The sequence below is a fragment of the Dipodomys ordii genome, unplaced genomic scaffold (genome assembly GCF_000151885.1).
Source record: "Dipodomys ordii isolate 6190 unplaced genomic scaffold, Dord_2.0 Scaffold60, whole genome shotgun sequence".
Lineage (NCBI taxonomy): Eukaryota > Metazoa > Chordata > Mammalia > Rodentia > Heteromyidae > Dipodomys > Dipodomys ordii.
This window is the reverse complement of record NW_012267276.1, coordinates 9989780-10011645: the sequence shown is the minus strand read 5'-3', so window position 1 is coordinate 10011645 and position 21866 is coordinate 9989780. Positions and strand designations below refer to the sequence as shown.

General features: G+C 40.3%; 1 protein-coding gene across 2 annotated transcripts in view; it reads right to left on the bottom strand.

The window, feature by feature from the left end:
• The window catches only part of Prdm5 (PR domain containing 5), a 144029-nt gene that overhangs the window by 109261 nt on the left and 12902 nt on the right, over positions 1–21866 (bottom strand). The window lies entirely within an intron of this gene.

Here is a 21866-nt window from a genome sequence, read left to right as displayed (position 1 = left end):
ACTGAAATTCCAGGGGAAAAGCAACCATATTTGCCCTGAAAAAAATTAGCAAAATAGCAAAAACTAACAGCATTGGTTCCTAAAAAGATGGCAATAATACCATTAGTGGTAAATTATGTTGTATTGTATATGTGTGTGTGTGTGTGTGTGTGTGTGTGTGTGTGTGTGTGTGTAACCTTATCTTTTGTCAATTTTGTGGGGCTTGAACTCAGGAACTGGGTGCTGTCCCTGAGGCTCTTTGTGCTCAAGACTAGTGTTCTACCACTTGAGTCACAGCACCACTTGCAGTTTTTGTGTGATTAATTGGAGATAAGAGTCTCATAGGAACTTTTCTGCCCTGGCTGGCTTAGAATCATGGTCCTCCTATCTCAGCCTCCTGAGTAACAAGGATTACAGGTATGAGCTATTGGTACCCACCTTATATTTCCCCTTTTAAGATGGCTGTGCAAAAAAGTGGTTTTGAGACCTCCAATTCACAGCATGATGCAGTCTAGAGTATGTCTTTTTTAACCTAAATCTTAAGAATTTCTTCTTTAATTTTTTAATTAAATAAGGCACAACTTGCCTTCAGTGTTTAACTATGAACAAGTTACTTCAATGTACCTTTAGAAACACTTAAAAAAGCAAGTGTGCTTCAGCAAAGTGATCAGTTCTGACATCATAGTGTTGTCAGATTTAAACCAAAGAGAAACACTCGCTTGGAAATCAATCACTAGGAAACTGCCATGACTCATACTTTCTATGCAAAACCCATGTTTCCCTTCTTCTTTAATCCTATTGGTTTTTCAAAGGATTCTTCATGAAGTTCTTTTGCTTGTTTTGGTGCTTATAAACACACACACACACACACACACACACACACATCAATGTGGTTGATCTGCTCTAAACTGCATCTAATCACCTTGGCCCATGAATTCCTCTCCTTCATGTAGGGAGACAAAGGAAAGAATCCTTGACTGTGTATTACAATCATTGGGGTGTGACTCTCTCTCCTCACCTGTTAAGTGTGGTAAGCTGATGGTTCATACCTATAAATCTCCATTTGAAGCCAGTGCAAGGAGACAGAATCTTAGCACTCTACTCATAAAATGGCATGTTCAATTGAAACGCTATACAAATACTTAAAATTAATAAAAACTATTATATAAAAGTATATTTTATATATAAATTTATATATTATCTGAATATAGGCAATAAAGATAATATAAATGTTATATTGTACTATGACATATATAACACATATACCATATTATAATGTAAATATGTTATAATATAGTATAACACTTATAACATTTATATTATCTTTATTGTTATATATAACATAACATATAGCATATATATCTATTTTATAACATATAATTTATTATATATTAATATATTACTTATATGATCTATAACATATACAACATAACACATATATTAAATACACATAATACAATGTAGCATATACATTATATTAGCATGAAAAAGCAGACCAGCAAAGATCAAGACCACTTTTTAGAGAGGATAAAGGAGTTTACTGCTGGCACCCGAACCAGGCTGGCATCAGAAAGAAGGATCCAGAAGGAGGGGAGACGTTGGGTTTTATACAAGCTGGCTACACACTGAGAAAGTCAGAAACACAAAGATGGGGAGGGGGATGGCATCAACTCCAAGCCAGGTGAGTAATTTCTACCTTGTGGAATTTGTTATTGATCCAGACAGCCTCACCTGATCTGCCCGAAACCCACATACATTCCAGGAAAATGGTCTTTGCTGGGAACATAGTTACTAGGCAGGGGAAACTATGTCTATATTCTGTATGGTACTATATAAATAGATAATATATATTTATATTTATGAATGAAATAAAAGACTTCCCATCTCTGAGCTCAAGTAAAGGAGTTACTTAGTCATACACCCAGTGAAGTTTCGTTTTCATGACAGCCCCAAAAGCCTTTGTGGCTGCATCAATAGAAACAGTGCCTGGATCGGGTGTATCCTGTCTGTCCTTCATGTGCCATGTGTGTCCTGTGTGGACATCCACAGAAAGAGAGGGAGTGCTGGTAAGGACGGGGATAGTCCCCCATCAACCATCCCGTATAGTCTTGTACAAAGAAGGCAGAAATGCAAGGGGGGCTGTCTTTAGAAATCAGAAAGCTTGGGTCAGCAACAGAAGCTGAGATGAGGGAGCGGGCAGTGCTGGATGCACAGTAGGAAGTCACAAGCCTTGAGTTTCAGGGAGACCTGAGGAAGAAGTCAGAGGGGCTGGAAGGCCATGTAGGTTTTCAGCTGCCACACAAGGCTCTGTTGACTCTGGTGTCCAAGAATCAAATGGTGGAACTCAGCTGCCCTTTGTGTGGGTTCCTTGAAAAGGTGACATGGCAGAAAAATGGTCCATAGGTTCCCAGCAACACTTCAGAAGTAGATCTTGTCTGTAAGGTGCCTGCTGGCCAGTGAGGGCCCTGTGGGCTCCAGGACTAACAGGGCATGGTGGGGTTGCAGGAAGAACTGTGGTCTCTCTCCCTCTCTGATGCTTTTACAGATTCCGAGAGGGCAGAGGTAGAGACCACGCTGCCCATCATGCTCACTTTAGAGATGAGAAGACCACAGCCCAACGCAATGAGGGCAATGGCTCCCCAAAGTAAGGAAATGCGAGCCTTGGGTGGCCCCTGAATTTTGGATCCTTAGTCACAATTTTTTTTTTTACCGTTCCAGCGTGCTTTTCTAAGGTTCTTTTCAGCTTCAAGTATTTGAAGCACTAAATGTTTATAATTAAAAAAAAAAACAGGTTTTATTTTGATCAGTGCTCTTGAGTTCTATATTAACTCTGTGTGTACAACAGTGCAGTCTGGATGTTAGTAAAAAGACTGGGATCTGAGAAACCCTGTGCATTCTCTCCTGTTTGTTGTTGTTGTTGCTGTTGTTGTTTTGTTGTGGTTGGTTTCTGGGGAGTTTTTTGGTGCTGGTCCTGAGACTTGAACTCAGGCCCTGAGCACTCTTTTTTGGTTTTTCTTCAAAGTTAGTACTCTACCAGTTGAGACGCACCTTCACTTGCAGCTTCTTGGAGGGTTAACTGAAGGATTTCAGGTAAGGGAATTTCTCCATGGCTAGAAGGAGAACAGCACAGAAGAGCTGGCTGAAAACTGTCTCTGGCCTAGGGTCAGCAGTAAAGGGAAGACTTCAGCCTCTCGACCCCATTAAAATCAGAGTGCAACCTGACAGAACCTGGAAGCAAACTGATCCTCAAGATCTCTAGGTGAGAAGCTGCCCTGCTAGCATGCTCTTCTGGCCTGGGAAGACCCTAAGCAGAAAGCCCTTATGGGCTTCATTCCTACAGAACTGCAGGTATTGTTTCAAATTACTAATCTGTCCTGACCTGTATGGCAACAACAGAAAACAAATATCCAGACCATAGTTATGCTTCCTACTGGTTATGGTACACTCATAAATGACTGTATTTTTACCTTGATTAAAAAATATATACATTCATATATAAGCATACATACACAAATATATAAATTACATATTTATATAAGTATAAACATATACATATACTGCATATTATAGTTTATATATTATATATAAATATATGTATAGTCATATACATTAATTACATCTGTGTATATATGTGGTGTTCTGCTACTGTAAATGGTATCCTTTAAATTACTGAATAACCTTTGGTATAGGGCAAACAGAGAGGGATGGTACCCAGAAACATAATCACACTTTTCATTCTATCTTACTCTCCCGAAACCTTCTCACACTTCTTACATCAAGAAAGGAAGAAGGGGGGGAGGGAGGGAGAGAGAAAGGCAAGCAAATACTCCACTTCTGGAAGCACTTATTGCTACAAGAAATCATCAGCACAATACGTTATCACTTACAGCAGCTTAAAACAATACTCATTTCTTATCTCAAGAATCCTGCAGATCAGCCCAGTGTGTGAGCTTTGCTGTGGCCAGCCAGTCCCTGGGGAAGGTCCTCTGAAGCAACACACATCCAGGACCACCTACATCATGGGCTGGTATCAGGCGCCTTAAGACTGTACAACAAAGTCAGCCTTTGCTTACTCCGTTTATTTTAGTTGTGATCATTAATTATTGTATCCCGCAATTATTGCTTAGGTGAAAATAGTGTCAATGTCTTTAAATATACACTGTTTAATGTAAAAAATTTTGTGTAAAATTCAATGAGAGGGAAAGGGAGAAGAAAGGAGAGAGAAAAAGAGGAGACACTACATGCATTTTATATATTTTCATTCTACTCGGGTTCCAAACAGACATAATCCATTCTTCTTATAATTTTTTAAAAATTATACACTTCTACAATTTCATCAGAACCATTTTATGAGTTTTCTCCACATCTTCAGCCTAAAATTACATGTGTTGATTTTTATTTATTTTCTTCCTGACAAGGGGCCGAAGAACCAGTGCGTACTGAGCCGTCAGACTTGGGGGAAGAATTTAACACATAAGGAAACTATTGGCCATAAATGTTTCTATTGCTTTTTTTCACCTCATAAAAACATAATAAACCATTAAAAATACAGATGCAGAACACAATAAAGAAAAGAATTTGGGGGAATCGATGCTCCAATGGCATTGTGGAACTCTGCTTTGAGTTTTTTAACGTGTGCCTACAAATCTCAGGCATTCTCCAGGGAGTGTTTTTAATTCTCCCTTTACGTTAAGCCAATCTAAAGTTACAAGGCAACAAAAACACTTTCTTTGTCCAGCGATAAGACTTCCACTGGCAGTTGTTGGAACAAAAACAAGGAAAAAAATAGTTGAATGCACATATTAAAACCCTCCTATGAAGCTTAAATGACCAACAAACTGTACCTGCCAGGACCTTCCAGTCCAGAGTGTGGCCTGGGTGACTGGAAAACACCCCTACAGAGAACAACTTCTGGGCAGACAGTATCCTGTTCCCCGGAGTTACTGTTTTACCTTCATTAACATTCCAAACTCTGAAGCAGGATACAATGGCTCACACCTGTAATCCTAGCTACTCCAGAGGCTGAGATCTGAAGATCATGATTCAAAGCCAGCCTAGGCAGGAAAGTCCGTGAGACTCTTATTTCCAACTGACCAAGGAAAAAACTAGAAGTGGAGCTGTGGCATAGCACCAACTTTGAGAGAAAAAGCTTAGGGGTGTTGTCCAGGTCCTGGGTTCAAGTTTCAGTATGAGCAATAAATAAATAAATAAACTGAAGAAAAACCATTTAAAAAGCTGCCTGATTCATATATTATTACTTACTATATTTGCTTTTAATAGTTTCACCTACAGAAAGCTCTTTAATTTTGGTATCTAAACAAAAAGTCAATATCCCCCCTCAAAATCACAATTCCTTTAGCAGATGTTAGCATTTGTTTTAGGAAGATATTCTAATGCAGAGATTGTGTTGATGTTCCTTGTTCTGCAGAGTTTAGAACAATGCCCCACCCTCACAACCAACCTCAGTCAGGTTTTTTTTTTCATATCTTTTTTTTGGGGGGGGTTTTCCGGTCGTGGGGCCTGATCTCTGGGCCTGGGCGCTGTCCCTCAGCTCTTCAGGCTCCTGGGGCCTGATCTCTGGGCCTGGGCGCTGTCCCTCAGCTCTTCAGCTCAAGGCTAGCGCTCTACCACTTGAGCCACAGTGCCACTTCCGGCTTTTTTCTTTTTGCTTATGTGGTGCTGAGGAATGGAACTCAGGGCCTCAGGCATGCAAGGCAAGCGCTCTACCACTGAGCCACCTTCCCAGCCCCTAAGGTAGGTTTTTTTTTCAACTAAATGAATAGTTGCATAGAGCAGGGTGAGGACAAATGGCTACAACTGCCTCATAATAGGCCAAGGTTTTGCTGGTGAGCTAATTCGTAGTAATGAATTTATCAGGTTTCTTTTGTGTTTTACCCTTGCTGTAGTTTGCAGGATCTGTTGCTCTGCTGGTGATCTACCACTTGGGCCATGACTCTTGCTTTTTATTGTTATTAGTAAGCAATTGTGCAGTGGGGTTGCAATGTTTCTTGACCAATGTCACTCTCTCTTCATTCTCCTGCTTTCCTTCTCTTGGCCCTAACCACAAGGTACATAGTTCATTTTTGACATAGTAGACATTGAATACAATTCAAATGCTGCCCTACTTTATGCTGATTATTTTGGAGATGGGAATCTAGGAAATTTCTGCCTCAGATGATAGCCTCAAATTGTGATCCTCCGTATGTCAGCCTCCTGAATAGCTAGGTTTAGAGTTAAGTCACTGGCACCAGGCTATCAAACACTTTTTGAAAATAATTCCACAAGGTTAGAATGAGAGAGGTTAGAATGAGAGATTAGACAAGCTGCCAGTGTCCTCTGTCTCCAGAGGGATGAGACAGCCCTGCCAACAGCACTGGGGAAAGACACAACTCCACAGAACACAAGAGCAGCATGCTGCTCTCCCTGGGACCAGAATTCTTCCTACATTGATTGTGTACAAGGTGGCAGAGACAGATGGTACCATAAGAAGCTGCTCAGCTCTGTGACCTTCATCTGTGACTTTCATCTGTGTCCTCTAAAGACACAGAGGTCACTGCGTGAACTGTTTCCAGACTTCCTTATCCTAGTATGAAGTCCACAGACAGGCCACACAGTGTTCTTGTAGGTAGCCCAGAATCAACAAATTAGTACACAAATTGGGGGAAAAGAAAAACAAACAACTTGAAAGTCCTCAAGTCCTGGGCTATATGTCAACACAACACTCCTCTGGGTTTTGAAATGCCTGAGACTTATAAATTACAAAACTACCTTTTGAAATGCCAACCAAAGAGTATGTATGCGTTTCAATTTACCTCTAGGGCGGACAGGAGAAAAGATGTTTTAAAGACAATTCATTACACTGAAAAGTAACAAATGCATGTATTAGAACATTAATTACTGACACATCCCTAAAAACTCTTCAGAGAACAAAAGTACATTCCCAGTAGTAATTTATCATACGGCAAGGAAATGATAAGCCAAATCATTAAAAGGAATTTATTCAAGTCCACGAACATTAATCTTCTTTCTATAAAAAAGGGAACAGAAGTTCTCAGGTAGAGTTTTAAGCAATCACCCTTGCCTGGTGAGCTCCACTGTTGCAATGAGGTGATATGCATGCAAATGATTTTATATAATATACTTAACTCCAGAAAAAAAGTCATTAACCCAGGTCTTTTATAGTAAACATAAATTAGAGCTGTAATTTGTTGCCAAAGATTCTGAAAGTAAGTAACTTTACAATAGCTCATATACTAAACTACAGAAAAAATAAAACCTGTTCAAAAGAGATTTCCAACCTGCCTGTTGCTCTCACATGCTGTTTACTACCTAAAATCTACAAAAGGTCTGGGCAAATATAAAAATGCAATCTATGTGAAATACAAGCAAAGTCTGTGTTGCTAAAACATTAATAAGTCAACAGATGGTTGGCATCAATTGGCTAGCACAAACACATAATAGTCAGAAAGACAAGTATGTAAATTAACTAACATATAAATGAAACACAATGGCTCATTCCTGTAATCCCAGCTACTTGGAAAGTAGAGACAGGAGGATCATGGTTCAAGATCAGCAAAGGTTTAAAGGGAAATATATTGCCAGGAGCCAGTGGCTCATGTCTGTAATCCCAGCTACTGAGGGGGCTAAGATCTGAGGATCATGGTTCAAAGCCAGAATGGGAAGGAAACTCCGTAAGACTCTGATTTCCAATAAACTACTCAAATAAGGTAGAAGTGGCACTGGGCTCAAGTGTAGAGTGCTTATCTTGAGTAAAAGCAGATCAGGGACAGTTTTCAGGCCAAGTTCAAGCCCCCAGAACCAGCAAACACACACACACACACACACACACACACACACACACACACACACACGTTAACATTATCAAGATCCTACCTGAAAGAACAAGCCAAGCCTGGTGGTAAACTCTTATAATCCCAGCTATTTCAGAGACATAGGCAGGATAGCAGTCCAAGGCCAGCCTCAGGCAAAATGTGCTAGACTCTATCTTAAAAATAAAGCAAAAGCCAAGCATATAAGCTCATGCCTGTAATCATAGCTACTCACGAGGCTGAGATCTGGTGCAAAGAGAGCACGTCAGGAAAGTCCATGAGACTCTTTTCTCCCATTAACTACCAAAGTAAGCTGGAAGTAATGGCTCAAGTGATGGAATGATAGACTTGAACAAAAAATGCTCAAGAACAATGCCCAAGCCCTGAGTTCAAGTCCCAGAACAGGCACCAAAACAAACAAAAAGGCAAAGAGGCCTAAGAGTGTGCCTCATGTGGTAGAGTGCTGCTAGGCACATACAAGGCCTGGAGACCAAGCTCCACTGTCACCAAAAAAAATAACAGTATAGAAACTGAGCAAGGTATCTTGAACCTATCTTGCTATATATGGCAAAAGCCGCCAATTCAACACTCTTGAAGATGAGAAATCTGTTAAAATCCATGCAGTAGAGGTCTTGACAAATTAATGCATAAACTCTATAGTACTGAACCAGCCTGGCAAGCTCTTGAGGAAGGCCCTAGGTGTGAAGACCGCACAGAAGGGGCAGAGCCATTTCTAGAAAGGAGGAGGCAGACTCACTTCAGTGGCTCACACCTGTAATCCTAGCTACACAGGAGGAGGAGATCCCAGGAGTGACGTTCAAAGCCACTCAGAAAGGAAAGTCTATGAGAATCTTATCTGCAATTAAAAGCAGGAAGAGCTGTGACTCAAGTGGTAGAGTGCTAGTCTTGAGCAAAACAGCTCAAGGACAGTGCCTAGGCTGTGAGTTCAAGCTTCAGGACCTGTATCCAAAACAAGGGGTGGGGAGAGGAAGAGGAGGAGAAGGAGAAAGGGAAAAGGAAGAAAAAAAGAGGGGAGGAAGGGGGGTAGGGAGGGAAGGAAGAAAAGAAGGAGGGACGGAGGGAAGGAAGGGACAGAAGGGAGGGAAGGGAGGGACGGAGGAAGAGAGAAGGAACAGCAAGAAACAAGATGGAAATGGAGGTAAGGAGGAGGGGGGTAAGAGGAGAGAAGGAGAGGAGAAAGAAGAAAGAAGAGGAAGGCCTCTCTCTGATCAGGCAAATTAACTACATTTAAGCTCCAACTCTATCATGATTTTTGATGACCTCAACTGAAAGAAATACATATACCCTACTCTTATTACTCCCAAATCCATTGACCAGCTACCCATAAACACTAGGACACATAGTTAAATTCTTTTCATTTGATAAATACCGAATAGTTGCATGAAGGAATCAAAATCAGCCACATCTAGCCGGTACTGTACAGGCTCATCAGTGCAAGAAGGAACGGAGAGGAACAGACACCACAGATGCAGTGTATAGCACCAGTGACCTTCCAGATCTGCAGGAGTACTGACAGAACAGTCAGGAAAAACCCCCAAGCCAGCCCACCAGAAACATGGGGTGAGCAATCACCAGAAAGGAGGTGCTAGGCCAAGTTGACTGATTCACAAAAGCAAAGGCACATATGTGGAGGTAAATGACACACATGTCAAAGGTTGGAATGGCCAGGTGCCTATCTATGGCTCATGCCTGTAATCCTAGCTACTCAGGGGCTGAGCTCTGAGGATCACAGTTCAAAGCCAGCCCAGACAGGAAAGTCCCTGATCTTATCACCAATAATCTACCCAAAAAAGCCAGAAGAGGAGCTGTATTTCGAAGTGTTCGATTACCAACCTTGAGCCAAAGAAGCTCAGAGAAAGCATCCAGCCCCTGAGTTTCAGCCCTAGAACAAACAACAAACAAAAACAATGTTGTGATCAAAAAAAAAAGCAAAGAAGTTGAGGAAGCAGAAGAGGGAACCCAGAACATTAGAGAGGCCATTTGGAAAGAGTGTTATCAGCAGATTTTCCTTAGTAGGGACAGACTGATATTCCAGATTCTAAAGGCAATATTTCTTCACTAATGTATGTTAGGCTGCTTGTGAGGAAGTATTTTTGTCTACTGTCTCGCACCCTCTGTGAGCAAGGGGGCACAGGCAGAGTGTGAGTGTGTGAGTGTGTGTGTGTGTGGACCCACCTCTCCAGGGTCATACCCATTAGAGGTGTGGCACAGGCGGCCGGTGGTGCCACATCAGACCTTGCAGGTGCTTCGGAAGCACACAACTCTTCTCTCCAGGCTATGGAGCCACTATGGAAATCTTCCAACTGCCAGAAAGTTCTTCCCACATTAATGAGAAATATGCTTCTCTCTAGTTTCACAGAATAGAAATCTAGTATTAAATGGCACTCTGTGTGTGTGTGTGTGTGTGTGTGTGTGTGTGTGTGTTCAGATCTCTCCTCAAGCAGGGAAGCTATGCCTTCACCATCTTGCCACATGACAGCATTATAAATCTCATGGAGACCAGCTTTGAGCAGAAAACCAAAGCAAGAGGAGGTCCTGAGTTCAAGCCCCAGTATTAGGGCGCACACACACACACACACACACACACACACACACACACACACACACCACATATGGAACTAAGCCAAACCATAAAGAAAACAAATGTTGTACAATTCCACTTATCAAAAATATCTAAAAAAGTGAAATTCATAGAATTTAAATGTCTAATGGAGGTTTCTGAGGGCTGGGAAAAAGATGTCTGTCTAATGGATATAGAGTTTCAGATTTACAGCACAACAATTTATGCATTTTTCCACAATATTCTTAGAGTGAAAAAATATCTCTACCATTACTTTACCTTATACAGATGCCAGGCTTAAATATGTACTTAATTTTCATGAATCAATGAAAAGTTGCATAGATAGAACTTCCCTTTAAATTAAAATCCAGTAAGACCTGTGGCCATGAATGGCCAACCATTTACCAATTCTAAGCCCAGATTTCTCCAGCTCCTACAAAAGGTCATCATGACACCCATTTTCGAATGTTTCACCCTAATCAAAGCTATTGTAGGGTAGCTGTTTGTGGTTCACACCTGTAATCCTACCTACTCAAGAGGCTGAAATCTGAAGATCATGATTTGAAGCAAGCCAGGGCCAGAAAGTCTTTCAGATTGTAATCTCCAATTAACCATCAAAATGCCAGAAGTGGAACTGCAGCTTAAGTGCTAAAGCAGCAGCCTTGAAGAAAAGCCCAAGTGAGAATGCAAGGTTAATATATCTATTATGCTTTCCTGAGTTTATGTAACCATTAAAGAGTATATCTGACCTAATTCTAATTCTTTACCTCCGCAGGTTTCCAGGAATGGTACTACTTCACTCCAAAATTCTGCAGTTAAATAACTTAATAATTTCAGAAATCTAAGCTAGAGGCTTCATTTTTTCCTATATGCCATGATTTCTCAAAAAACAATCGAAATTTATTTCAGGAGCAGGCCTATAATTTTTCTGGGACTAGTGATATAAACTAATTTTAATAGGTATATCTTGAGCTCTACTTTCTAAGAATATGTTTAACCAGTTATAAGGTTATTTCAAAATTAATGAAGATTTTCACAGTCAACTGTCCAAGGAATTAAAATCAAGACCTCAGAAGTCCAATAGTTAAAAAATTCTATTATTGGAACCAAAAAATTGATATGCGAAATCCATAATAATCCAGGCTTAGCAAAGCCCAGGGAGCAAGGTAGGAAGCAAGAAAAGGGAAATGTCTTTTCCATTTCCATCTCTACTTAATTAGATGGGACAGAGGTTAAATTAAATATGTAAAACTCAAGATAATATTTCAGTTCAGAACCACAGAGACAATTAAAACAAAGGAAACATTATCTTCCTTAATTTCTTTTTTTTCCACCAGTTGTTGGTTGTCGGGCTTGAACTCAGGGCCTGAGCACTGTCCCTGAGCTCTTTTGCTCAAGGCTAACACTCTACCACTTTGAGCCACAGCTCCACTTCCCATTATCTATCTGGTGGTCAACTGGAGAAAAGAGTCTCATGAACTTTCCTCCCTGGGTTGACTTTGAACCCCAATCTTTAGATGTCAGCCTCCTGAGTAGCTAGGATTATAGGCATGAGCCATCAGTGCCTGGCTAGCTTCCTAAAGTTCATTTCATTGTTTCCCCTTTTTATAAAGTTCTGATTTCACAAAATAAATTTTTAAAAACATACACTTCTTGTTTTTATTAAGGAAATATCACTGTAAGACAGAAACTACAACCAAGTTAAACCAAAGCCTATATGCTTAATGAATGAAAATCAAGATCAAAACAAACTGCTTATTATAACCACTAACTGTTTTGAAGAACCATTAACTGTTTTGAAGAAAAATTTAACCCAAGTAGAGGTAGGATTTAGACAAGTTGAGACCAGGTCATTGTCTTGCACTAACACTGTAGGTAGACACTTGTCTGTCTGTCTGTCTAAAGCACCTGCATCTCTATCACTGATAGAATATATGCATAGTTCCCAGGACTGAGACCAGAGCCATTCCACTATTCATGAAGCAATTGTATGGAGGAGGAAAGAGGAATCTACCATGCTAAGTATAGCCTGTCCAGCAGGCTGCCTGGCTCTGGATGTACAGTTAAAATAGTACATTGAATTGATTCATTTAAAATGAGCTTGCTTCTCACTCTGGCAAGCAAATGAACACTGTTCTGGACCTGTAGTGATACCTACCACTGGTCTGGGCCCTGCGAATGAACTAGCTAGAATATGTAAGGTGGGCTTCCTGGCCAAATTTTGTGACCCAAGGCACGTGGCCTACATATAAGCCAACCTGGAGCCTGGACTCAGACAAGTGCAGACACCAGGTGGGCATCAAGCAAACACAGACAGCACATGAAAATGAAGATGGGAGGAGCTGGTTGGTGGGGTTTTTCGAAGCATTGTGCTGAGGATGTGTCTGAGATGACCAAGAGCCCCAACAGCCTCGTGTCTGCTCCCATGTAGGGAAACCAGGGGACCAGATAGGGCAGGAATCTCTCTCTAGGCCTCATTAAGTGAATCAGGGCACTTCTAACACTGCATGGAGCCAACCCCCAATGTGAGTCCGGGAAACAGAGAAGCTAGAAAAATCTGACTGCTGTCAGCTAAGAAGGAGAATCATCAGGTCCATAAGAAAACTGGTAGTGTAGAAAGATGGAGCAGAAGTTAGATCGAAGAGGACAGGACTATGATTAAGGCAATGGAAAGGGTTGATAGTGACAAATTCAGACAAAGTAACCAAGGAGCAGAGTTAAAGGGTAAAAGTATTTTGGTAGCAATTCCTAATTGAGAAAAAGTATCTTTGGATACCAGTGGCTCATGTGCGGCAGGAGGTGGAGATCTGAGGATTAACTTTCAAAGCCAGCCCAGGTAGGAAAGTCCCCTGAAACTCCTATCTCCAATTCACCAGCAAAAATAAATACATAAATAAATAACCAGAAGTGGGAAGTGTGGTTTAAGTGGTTAAGCATCAGCCTTGAGCAAAAAAGCTAAGCAAGAGTACAAAGCCCTAAATTCAAGCCCCAGTACCAATACACACACACATACACACAAAATGAAATTTGCAGAGAAAAGCTCCTTCGGTGGAGGTACCATGTTGAAGTGTATAAGTATTGAAGCCAAGTTGTTTCAAGGGCCATGGGATGTCAGAATTTTAAGGGAACGTATATGGTTTATTTAAATCAGCAGTTGGCTCTAATAGTTTAATGGAACTGAAGTTAGGGAGCAACCTGCACATTACACAAATTCTAACTCTGTTTGCAAACAAACAAACCTTCTAGAAACACTAAACAAATGCAAAAAAATGCACCCAAGAAATCCCAGAACCCTTATACCTCAACCATCTCCCATGTTCCTCAGTTTACCACCTAAGCTATGAAGTGACCTCACCACATCAAAGGTTACAATCTTCTAGCCAATTCAGATAATTTATCCAATTCAGACAACCTTCCTTTCAACACTTCAAAAATAAATCATGAGCTGCTGACTTCCACAAGCAAACCTAGGTCTCTCCAAAAGTAAACTGCTATATTTATTGCAGAACTTATCACTTCATAACTGTTTAATAGATATAAAACTATACTACCACTTTTATTCAATTCCTACTTTCAATGTGTCAATGAAAGCTTTGTGTATCATGTCACTAAGCCTGTCTTTTCCCATAAGCCTTAGGGCCTTTACTGAGTACATACCACATTGTAGACAAATAAAAACCAGCTTCATTGTCTATCGCCAATGAGAACTAGGATATACTCTGCTTTACATAGCTTTAGGGGAATAGTGACAAAAATTTACAATGTCTTATGAGAGCAAATTCAAAAGAATTCTTTAAAATAAATACATAAATAGATAAAATGAGCTTGTGCAGGTGGTTCACATCTGTGATCCTAGCAACTCAGCAGGCTGAGATCTGAGGATCATGGTTCAAAGCCAGCCTGGGCAAGAAAATCCATAAGACTCCTATCTCCAACTTAGCACCATAAAAGCAAGAAGTGGAGCTGTGATTCAAGTGGTAGAGCCCTAGAGCCTTAAGAATAAAAGCTCAGGGACAGTGCCCATGCCCTAAGTGCATATATAGGGAAGTTTCCTGCAGAACTCGAGTATTTGTGTCACCAAACCTACCCAAACAACAACAAAATTAACTCATCTGTGAAATATCACATATGATTTCCTAAAATTAGAATTTTTTCCCAGTTTGCTGGGGGGAAATTTTTGGGGGGACAAGGTAGGCCCAACCATAAGCTTAACAATAAAAGAGAGCTTGAGGTGAGTCAGCTTACCCTGTATGGCCTTGAATAAATCGAAGGAAGACTTTGTGTTGGAAACACAGGTAGTCTTTGCAAGAAGCAAATAATTTCCTCCTCGAATCCCACATTCTGACAATGGCTGTTTTCACAGCCTCATCACTCAAGCTGCAATCTCAAGCAAATAAATAACATTTAAAACTAACATTTGTTTAGCCTGCCAGTCCTTCAGCTGCCCCTGTGATAGCAAACTATATTCCTGGGTTAACTTTCCAACTTCACAATTCAGTTGCCTGTCTGCTCCTAATACTAATTTTTAACTCCAGATAAATGATTTCAATTAAATTGAATTTATCTTTAAATCAACTTCATTTTTACAGCCCAGGAAAAAGGTACTGTGTTAAAAAAAAAAACTTATTTTCTGGCCATACAACAAAGACAAAAATAAAATAAGGAACTAACCTTTGATTATTTGAAAGCATTAAAAAGCTTATGAATTTATTTTCAAATCATTTCAATGAGATGACATATATCTGAAATCCCAAAAAAGTATTGTGTCCAAAATGCTAACTAGACATACCAGAAGAGAACTTTCAGAAAGACAGATAACTTGATTTCTGTAGTTGTACATAAGACTTGCATCTCTAAGCTTTACTGTTACTACGACCTCTTCTCCAAAAACAAAAATCTCCTTGAAGTGAGCTCATGATTCAAAGGCCATTTTCTGGCCCATGGGCTCATGTCTCTAATCCTTGCTAACTTAGGAGGCTGAGATCTGAGGATCGAGGTTACAGCAGCCTAGACAGGCAAAAAAAAAAAAAAAAAGGCTATAGAATCTTATCTGCAGTTAACCTACAAAAAATTTAAAGTGGAGTTGTGGCTCAAGAAGTAGAACACTATCCTTGAGAGAAAAAACTAAGGGAGAATGCTAGGCCCCAGGTTCAAGCTCCAGTACTGGCACAAAATAATGATTATAATAACAATATGAAATAAAAGCCAGAGTTTAGTGAGGCCACTACCAAGGTGGACAAAGTAAAGAGGCAGAAAGAACTTGAAGGTGACATTAAGCTGATGCATCAACCATCCCACAGTTGCTCAGCAAGTGAATTTCATATGGGTATAACATATTTCCTTATTATCTAAATAAGTTGGAGTTAACTTGTCATCATTTGTAAATGCATCTATTATTTTTTAATATGTATACTGCTTTACATTATGATTGGAACCACAGCATAGTACTGAAACAACACAGAAGTTGGTTTGCTGTTTTGTTTGGGCTTTTAAATTTTTTAATATATTTTCAGTTGTTCAAAGGGGTTTTAGTTCATCATATCGGTGTGTGTCCAATTCACCATGATCATGTCACCCCTTCCATCACTCTCCCCCATCTCTCCCACCCCTACCCATCCCCTCAAGCAGCCTAGTTCCATTTTCACATGTGCACACTAAATCTCACCATCTCTCTCTCTCCATTCACCTGCACCTATCTCCTTGGCCCTTGGCCCCTGGCAACCTGCTTCAGTTCCCTAGTATTCATTCTGTTAAACTGTAAGTTAGTTGTTCAAAGGAGTTAACACCATTGGAACCATCCTCTATGACTATCTACCCTTTGTCTTTCTGAGACCTTTACTTCACTTACTATCCATGAATTATTAACTCTTTTTTTTCTTTCTTTCTTCTTTCTTTATTTTTTTTGTCAGTCCTGGGGGTTGAACTCAGGTCTACTGTCATTGAACTCTTTCACTGAAGGCTATTGGTCTACCACATTGAGCCACAGCTCCACTTCTGGTTTTCTGGTGGTTAATTGGAGATAAGAGTCTCACAGACTTTCCTGCCTATGCTGGCTCTGAACTGTGATCCTCAGATCTCAGCCTCCTGAGTAGTTAGGATTACAGGGATGAGTCATCAGCACAGAGCTATCAACACTCTTTTACTTTTTTTGACAGAAAATGCCAGAAGCTGGCTGAGGTAGGTAGGAGGAGTAGAAAATGAACAAGCCCAGAACAAACAAAAAGAATGCTTCTAGCAGACAGGCAGCATGCACTCACCCTGCCTCCATCCTGCATAGTCCCCAGTGGGCAGAGAGAGGGAAGAAGTACTAGAAATTTCTTTCAGCAGTTCCAGAATCCTCTGCATCTTCCTAGGTGGTATTTCTCCATCTATACTAAAAGGTTCTATTTGGAGCCTACAACAATAATCTTATCATCTACAATACGGAAACACTTGGTAAAAAGACTTCTTTGTTCCAAACACCTAAAAGGACTTCTATAAAGAAAAAAAAATTTTAAGTAGATTTGAAACAACCAAAAACCTTTTTTCCCAAAAAAACTAAAACACATGGAAAGCTGGTACTGAGCCAAGTTCCCAAGAGCAGACCAGCTGTAGTGACAAAACAACTGCAAGGAAAGAGGAAAACACTCCAACAAAGTGTTCACTTGAATATCCACCCACCAACTGCTTCGAAGACTACTGTAGTCAAATTCTCATCTTCATAAAAAAAGTATCTACATCTACAAGATTGGAAAACCCAAGACAGTAAAATAGTAAAGGGATCGACCCATGAGTTGTTTCTTTTCTTTTAGCTCCAAACATATGCTTTTTTTTCTTTTTCCAGGGGAGGGGAAGGGGGGCTAGGGGTAGTAGGAGGAAGGATATCTAGTGCTGGGGCTTGAACTCAGGCTTGAGCACTGTCATTGTCCCTGAGCTATTTTGCTTAAGACTAGGACTCTACGACTTGACCCATACAACCACTTCTGGCTTTTTTTGTTGTTGTTGTTAATTGTAGGTTAGAGTTTCATGGACTTTCCTGCCTAGGCTGGCTTCAAACCATGATCCTCATATCGCAATCTCTGAAGTAGCGAGGATTACAAGAATGAGCCACCTGCACATGCTTTCACATTCTTTATAAGAATGCTAAATGCTAAAATGTTCAACCTTTGAAATCTGTTACCCTGTATTTTATGACCCATCACATAGTGACTTTGGTAGTGCTCCAGATAAACTTGGTTCAATGACTTTCATTAGGTCAATCCAATCATGAATAAGTACTACTAATTAAATCACAGAGATTTCTCATATGCCCTTGGTGCTTACTCAGACAGCAACTAAAAAACGTGTGTTTAAATCTCCCATTAGGACCGTGCATCTCTGTCTGTTTCCACCATGCTCAGCTTTTTGCTTTAGCATTTTAAACAGGCCTATCTTTACTTCTAGTAACATTGCCAACCTTCAAGTCCCTTCTGTAGAATGCCAGATGGGTCAAAACTGATTTGATTTATATTTGTGTGACATATCTTTCTCCATCCTTTTACTGTCATGTTTTCTGTCTTAATACTTTAAAACTGTATCTGAGAATCATCTGAGTTGGGCACTGGTAGCTCATGTCTATAATCCTAGCCACTTAGGAGACTGAGATTGTGAGGATCGAAGTTTAAAGCCAGCCTGCCAGAAATGTCCACAAGACTCTTACCTCCAATTAACCACCAAAATACTGGAAGTAGAGTTGTGGCTCAAGTGGTAGAGCACTAGCCTTGAATACAAAGGATAGTGCCAAGCCCCCAACTTCAAGCCCCAGGACCAACATAAATAAATAAATACATATATACATATATAAACACATATAAATAAATAATCAGATTATTTATTTGATGAGATATGGCTAGAGCATCTCTGATGAGCTCTGATTCATTCACCTTCACCTGCATACCTATATCAGAACTACTGATGAGCCAAGGTGAAGAAGGTCTGAAGTTTTTATACTGCTTACATTATCTGAATATTTCACAAGTCCTTCTCAGATTCCCATTTTGGTTTCAAGTAACTTGGAAGTTAGATTGTCACTGTAACTGAGAAACAATTTATAGAGGAGAACTTTATTCTAAAATAAAGATGTCCTGTAAAATAAAAACCTATTCTGTAATGATTTCCTGACCTAAAACTCTACCATTTCCACCATGAAGAAGGCGCAGGACACGAGCTCTTCCTCATCCTCAAACAGGGCAGCCATCTGCACATGGTTAACACTACCCCAGCATCAAGGTAGTGCTTTCCTCAGCTAAGCACTGAGGCCCTGATCCATAAGTCACTGGGCCAGGTACTGGTTACCACAATTCAAGGAAACACACGTCAAAAGATGTGCTCTCTATGCCCTACCACCTGCTGGATAGAAAGCAGACCTGCCATCATCAGATTCAATATTCCAGAGCTCCCTCCAAGCCCTGTCCCTTGCAGTCCAGTCAGGCTGCCCAGTAAGTCTGAGTGAAATTGTGATTCTCTACACATATTGCTGGAAAATGCACTCCGTACTTATTCAACAGACCCAATTGTTGCCACTGGCAGTAGTAAGATCAAGATCTAATATGAAGAGTGTGAAGTTTCTACCCTGGCCTGGGCTCTCAATCCTGCTTTTTTGGAGCCACACAGAGAATGACCACATACCCACTTGTGAGGTGGCCATTTTCCAGTTTCATCGGGTTCCTGTGTGTGTAGTTCATCGAATAGAACCAATGAGAGACAGTCGTCAGTTAGAGATCATCCCCATTGTATAACAAAGTAGAGACTGGAGACTGAGAAAGAAGTTTCCAAACACGATCTGTATGTATTTTCCTTGACATCAAGATGTTTAAAATCCCATTGGTTGTGGAAAGGGCACCAGCTCACCTGGTATGCACAATTATTTTGAAATAATAATTTACTATAATTACAGCAGAGCAAAAATTTGTACAACACCTGCAAATCTCATAATCATGTTTTTTTTAATTTCTACTTTTTTATTGTTATTATAAAGGTGATGTACTGAGGGGTTCTAGTTACATAAGTCAGGTAATCAGTACATTTCTTTTTGGACAATGTCACTTCTTCCCTCGCTGTCTCCCCGTTTTTTCTTCCCATCCCCACCCACAACTTGTATAATTCATTTTCAACATAGTGTCCAGTGAGTACCACTGCTACATTTTCTCACCCTCTGTCTATTTTGTGCACCCCCTCTTACCTTCCCAAAGACAGACAAAGAAACAGACACAAAGAAAAGAAAAACAACAAGAAAGATAAAAACCTCATTTCCATTTTCTGGAATTCACTTCAATAAATATTATTTTGTCAGAGGCACAAAGGTCTTGTGCCTTTGTGGTCCTCCCCTAAGAGAATCCTCCTCTGCTCTCACTGTATGTGGATGCCTAGAGACCTGCATAATTTGTCATGTTCCATTGTATTTTAGATCTAGCTCCCGTATATAAGAGAAAACATATGCCTTTTGTCTCTCCGAGCTTGGCTTACCTCGCTTACATTTTGACAGCTCTATTTCAAAAACATATTATATACTCTCAGGTAGGAAGTCTTTTCTACCAACAGAAAGAAGTACAATCATTTGGCATGTTGTCTCTTATAAAATATGGGCAGTCTAATACTGTAGTGATTAATGACCCAGGAACACCACTGGCCTCAAACACACGTAAAAATAGTTCTCCTCACTCTTCCTCCCAGGGAGAGTCTTCGGAAATAAATGAATGAGAAAATTCCACTGTTGCCCTTGCCAGGCACATGAAGGCCATGCACCTGACATTGCAGCTGTGTTTCTTACATCTGGAACCCTCACAAGTCCAGAGGCCTTTTTCAAAAGTCTGATAGCGTTTGTTCTGTTCTGTTCCTAACTTCCCTGGTGTGGAGATAAACACTTACTTTAGAGTATGTTACAGATAACACCATCACAAGAATTTGATCCAGACTTAAATAGATTTTGTATTTTCCTATATAAAAAAATTCCACCCACAATTGGGATATTTCTCTTGAATTTTTAGGTGGTTATCTGTTTCTTAAGGGCTCTGCACAATACTTCTTAGCTGGTTCTATAAGAGTGCTTTGTGCCCCAAAAGGCCACCCAGGGTGACCAGGCCATGACAGCATCTACCTTCGTGGGTGACATTATAACACCGCTGGATGGCCTGCTGCATCCATGAATGGTGAAGGATTAAGGGGCAATGAAGCCCAGTCCAACCGGGAGAGAGAAGAGATGGGAACAGCCCTGCACCCCCTGGGATTCACATGGAGACACAGTTCAGGAATGAAGGATTCCCTGGGAAAGTCATGTTAGAACTTCAGAACTTACCAGGCCATCTTCTACAGGCAATGTCAAAAAAATGCTTCAGTAAAGGAAGAAATGACCATATCCTACAAGGCAGAGCTGTGCAGATGATTCAAAACCAGACACTACAAGCACCAATGTTTAATTTAAAGATTGTCTTGAGAACGATCAGCAGCCCCAGCACCAGTGGCTCACACCTGTAATCCTGGCTAAACAGGAGGTTTACATCTGAAGACTGAGGTTTGAAGCGAGGTCACAGAATCTTACTTCCTGCAAAAAAAATCTAGAGCTAAAGGTGTGGCAAGTGGTAAAGTGCCAATATTGATCAGAAACAAGCCAAGCAAGAGCACAAAGTCTTGAGTTTAAGCCCCAGTATTGACACAAATAAATGGGAAAGTAAATAAATCAATGTACGTCAATACCAGTGGCAAAGCAATTACACCATATGATATTCTTCCAATGACATAATGTAAAGGCTTGAGCCAATAGCTGAAGAGGAAATATTTCAATTGTTATGTGAAATATCTCCTTCATTTATGATCAGTATTTAGGAAAGATTTCATGTAACAGTTGAAATACTTTTTCTCAGCTGAAATTCTCAGTCTTTATAGAAGACACTAAACAGACAAGATGATGTGGAAATTCTAAAGGAATGTATTGTTGAAAATTCGGACAACATTACATGAATGCATTTTGGTCATAAAGGTGAATACGAAAGAGTAGAGTGTGAAAAGAAATGTATCTTGAGCTCTAAACTGGTGGGGGGAAAAATAGGTAAGGGAAGAACAAAACACAATACTGGTAATTGATCACATTCCCCCAAATTGTCAATGAAAAGCATTTAGATATAACTCTGGCTTCCAACCTCCCAGCTCTACAACTGATCTGAAGCCTGAAAAATCCAGAATTCTTCTTTTAATAAACATTGCTTGAAAATAAAACTTCAGCCAAGTGCCAGTGGTTCACTTCTATAATCCTGGCTAGCTGAGGTCTCATGAGTGCAATTCGAAGCCAGCCTGGGTACTATGTCTATGGAACTCTTATTTTCAATTAATAAGCAAAAAGCTAGAAGTGGTAGTATGGCTCAAGTGGTTGAGTCTTAGCCTTGATCTAAAAAGCTCAAGGACAGTACCTAAGCCCTGAGTTCAAGCCTCAGGACTGGCACAAAAAGAAAGGAAGGAAGGAAGGA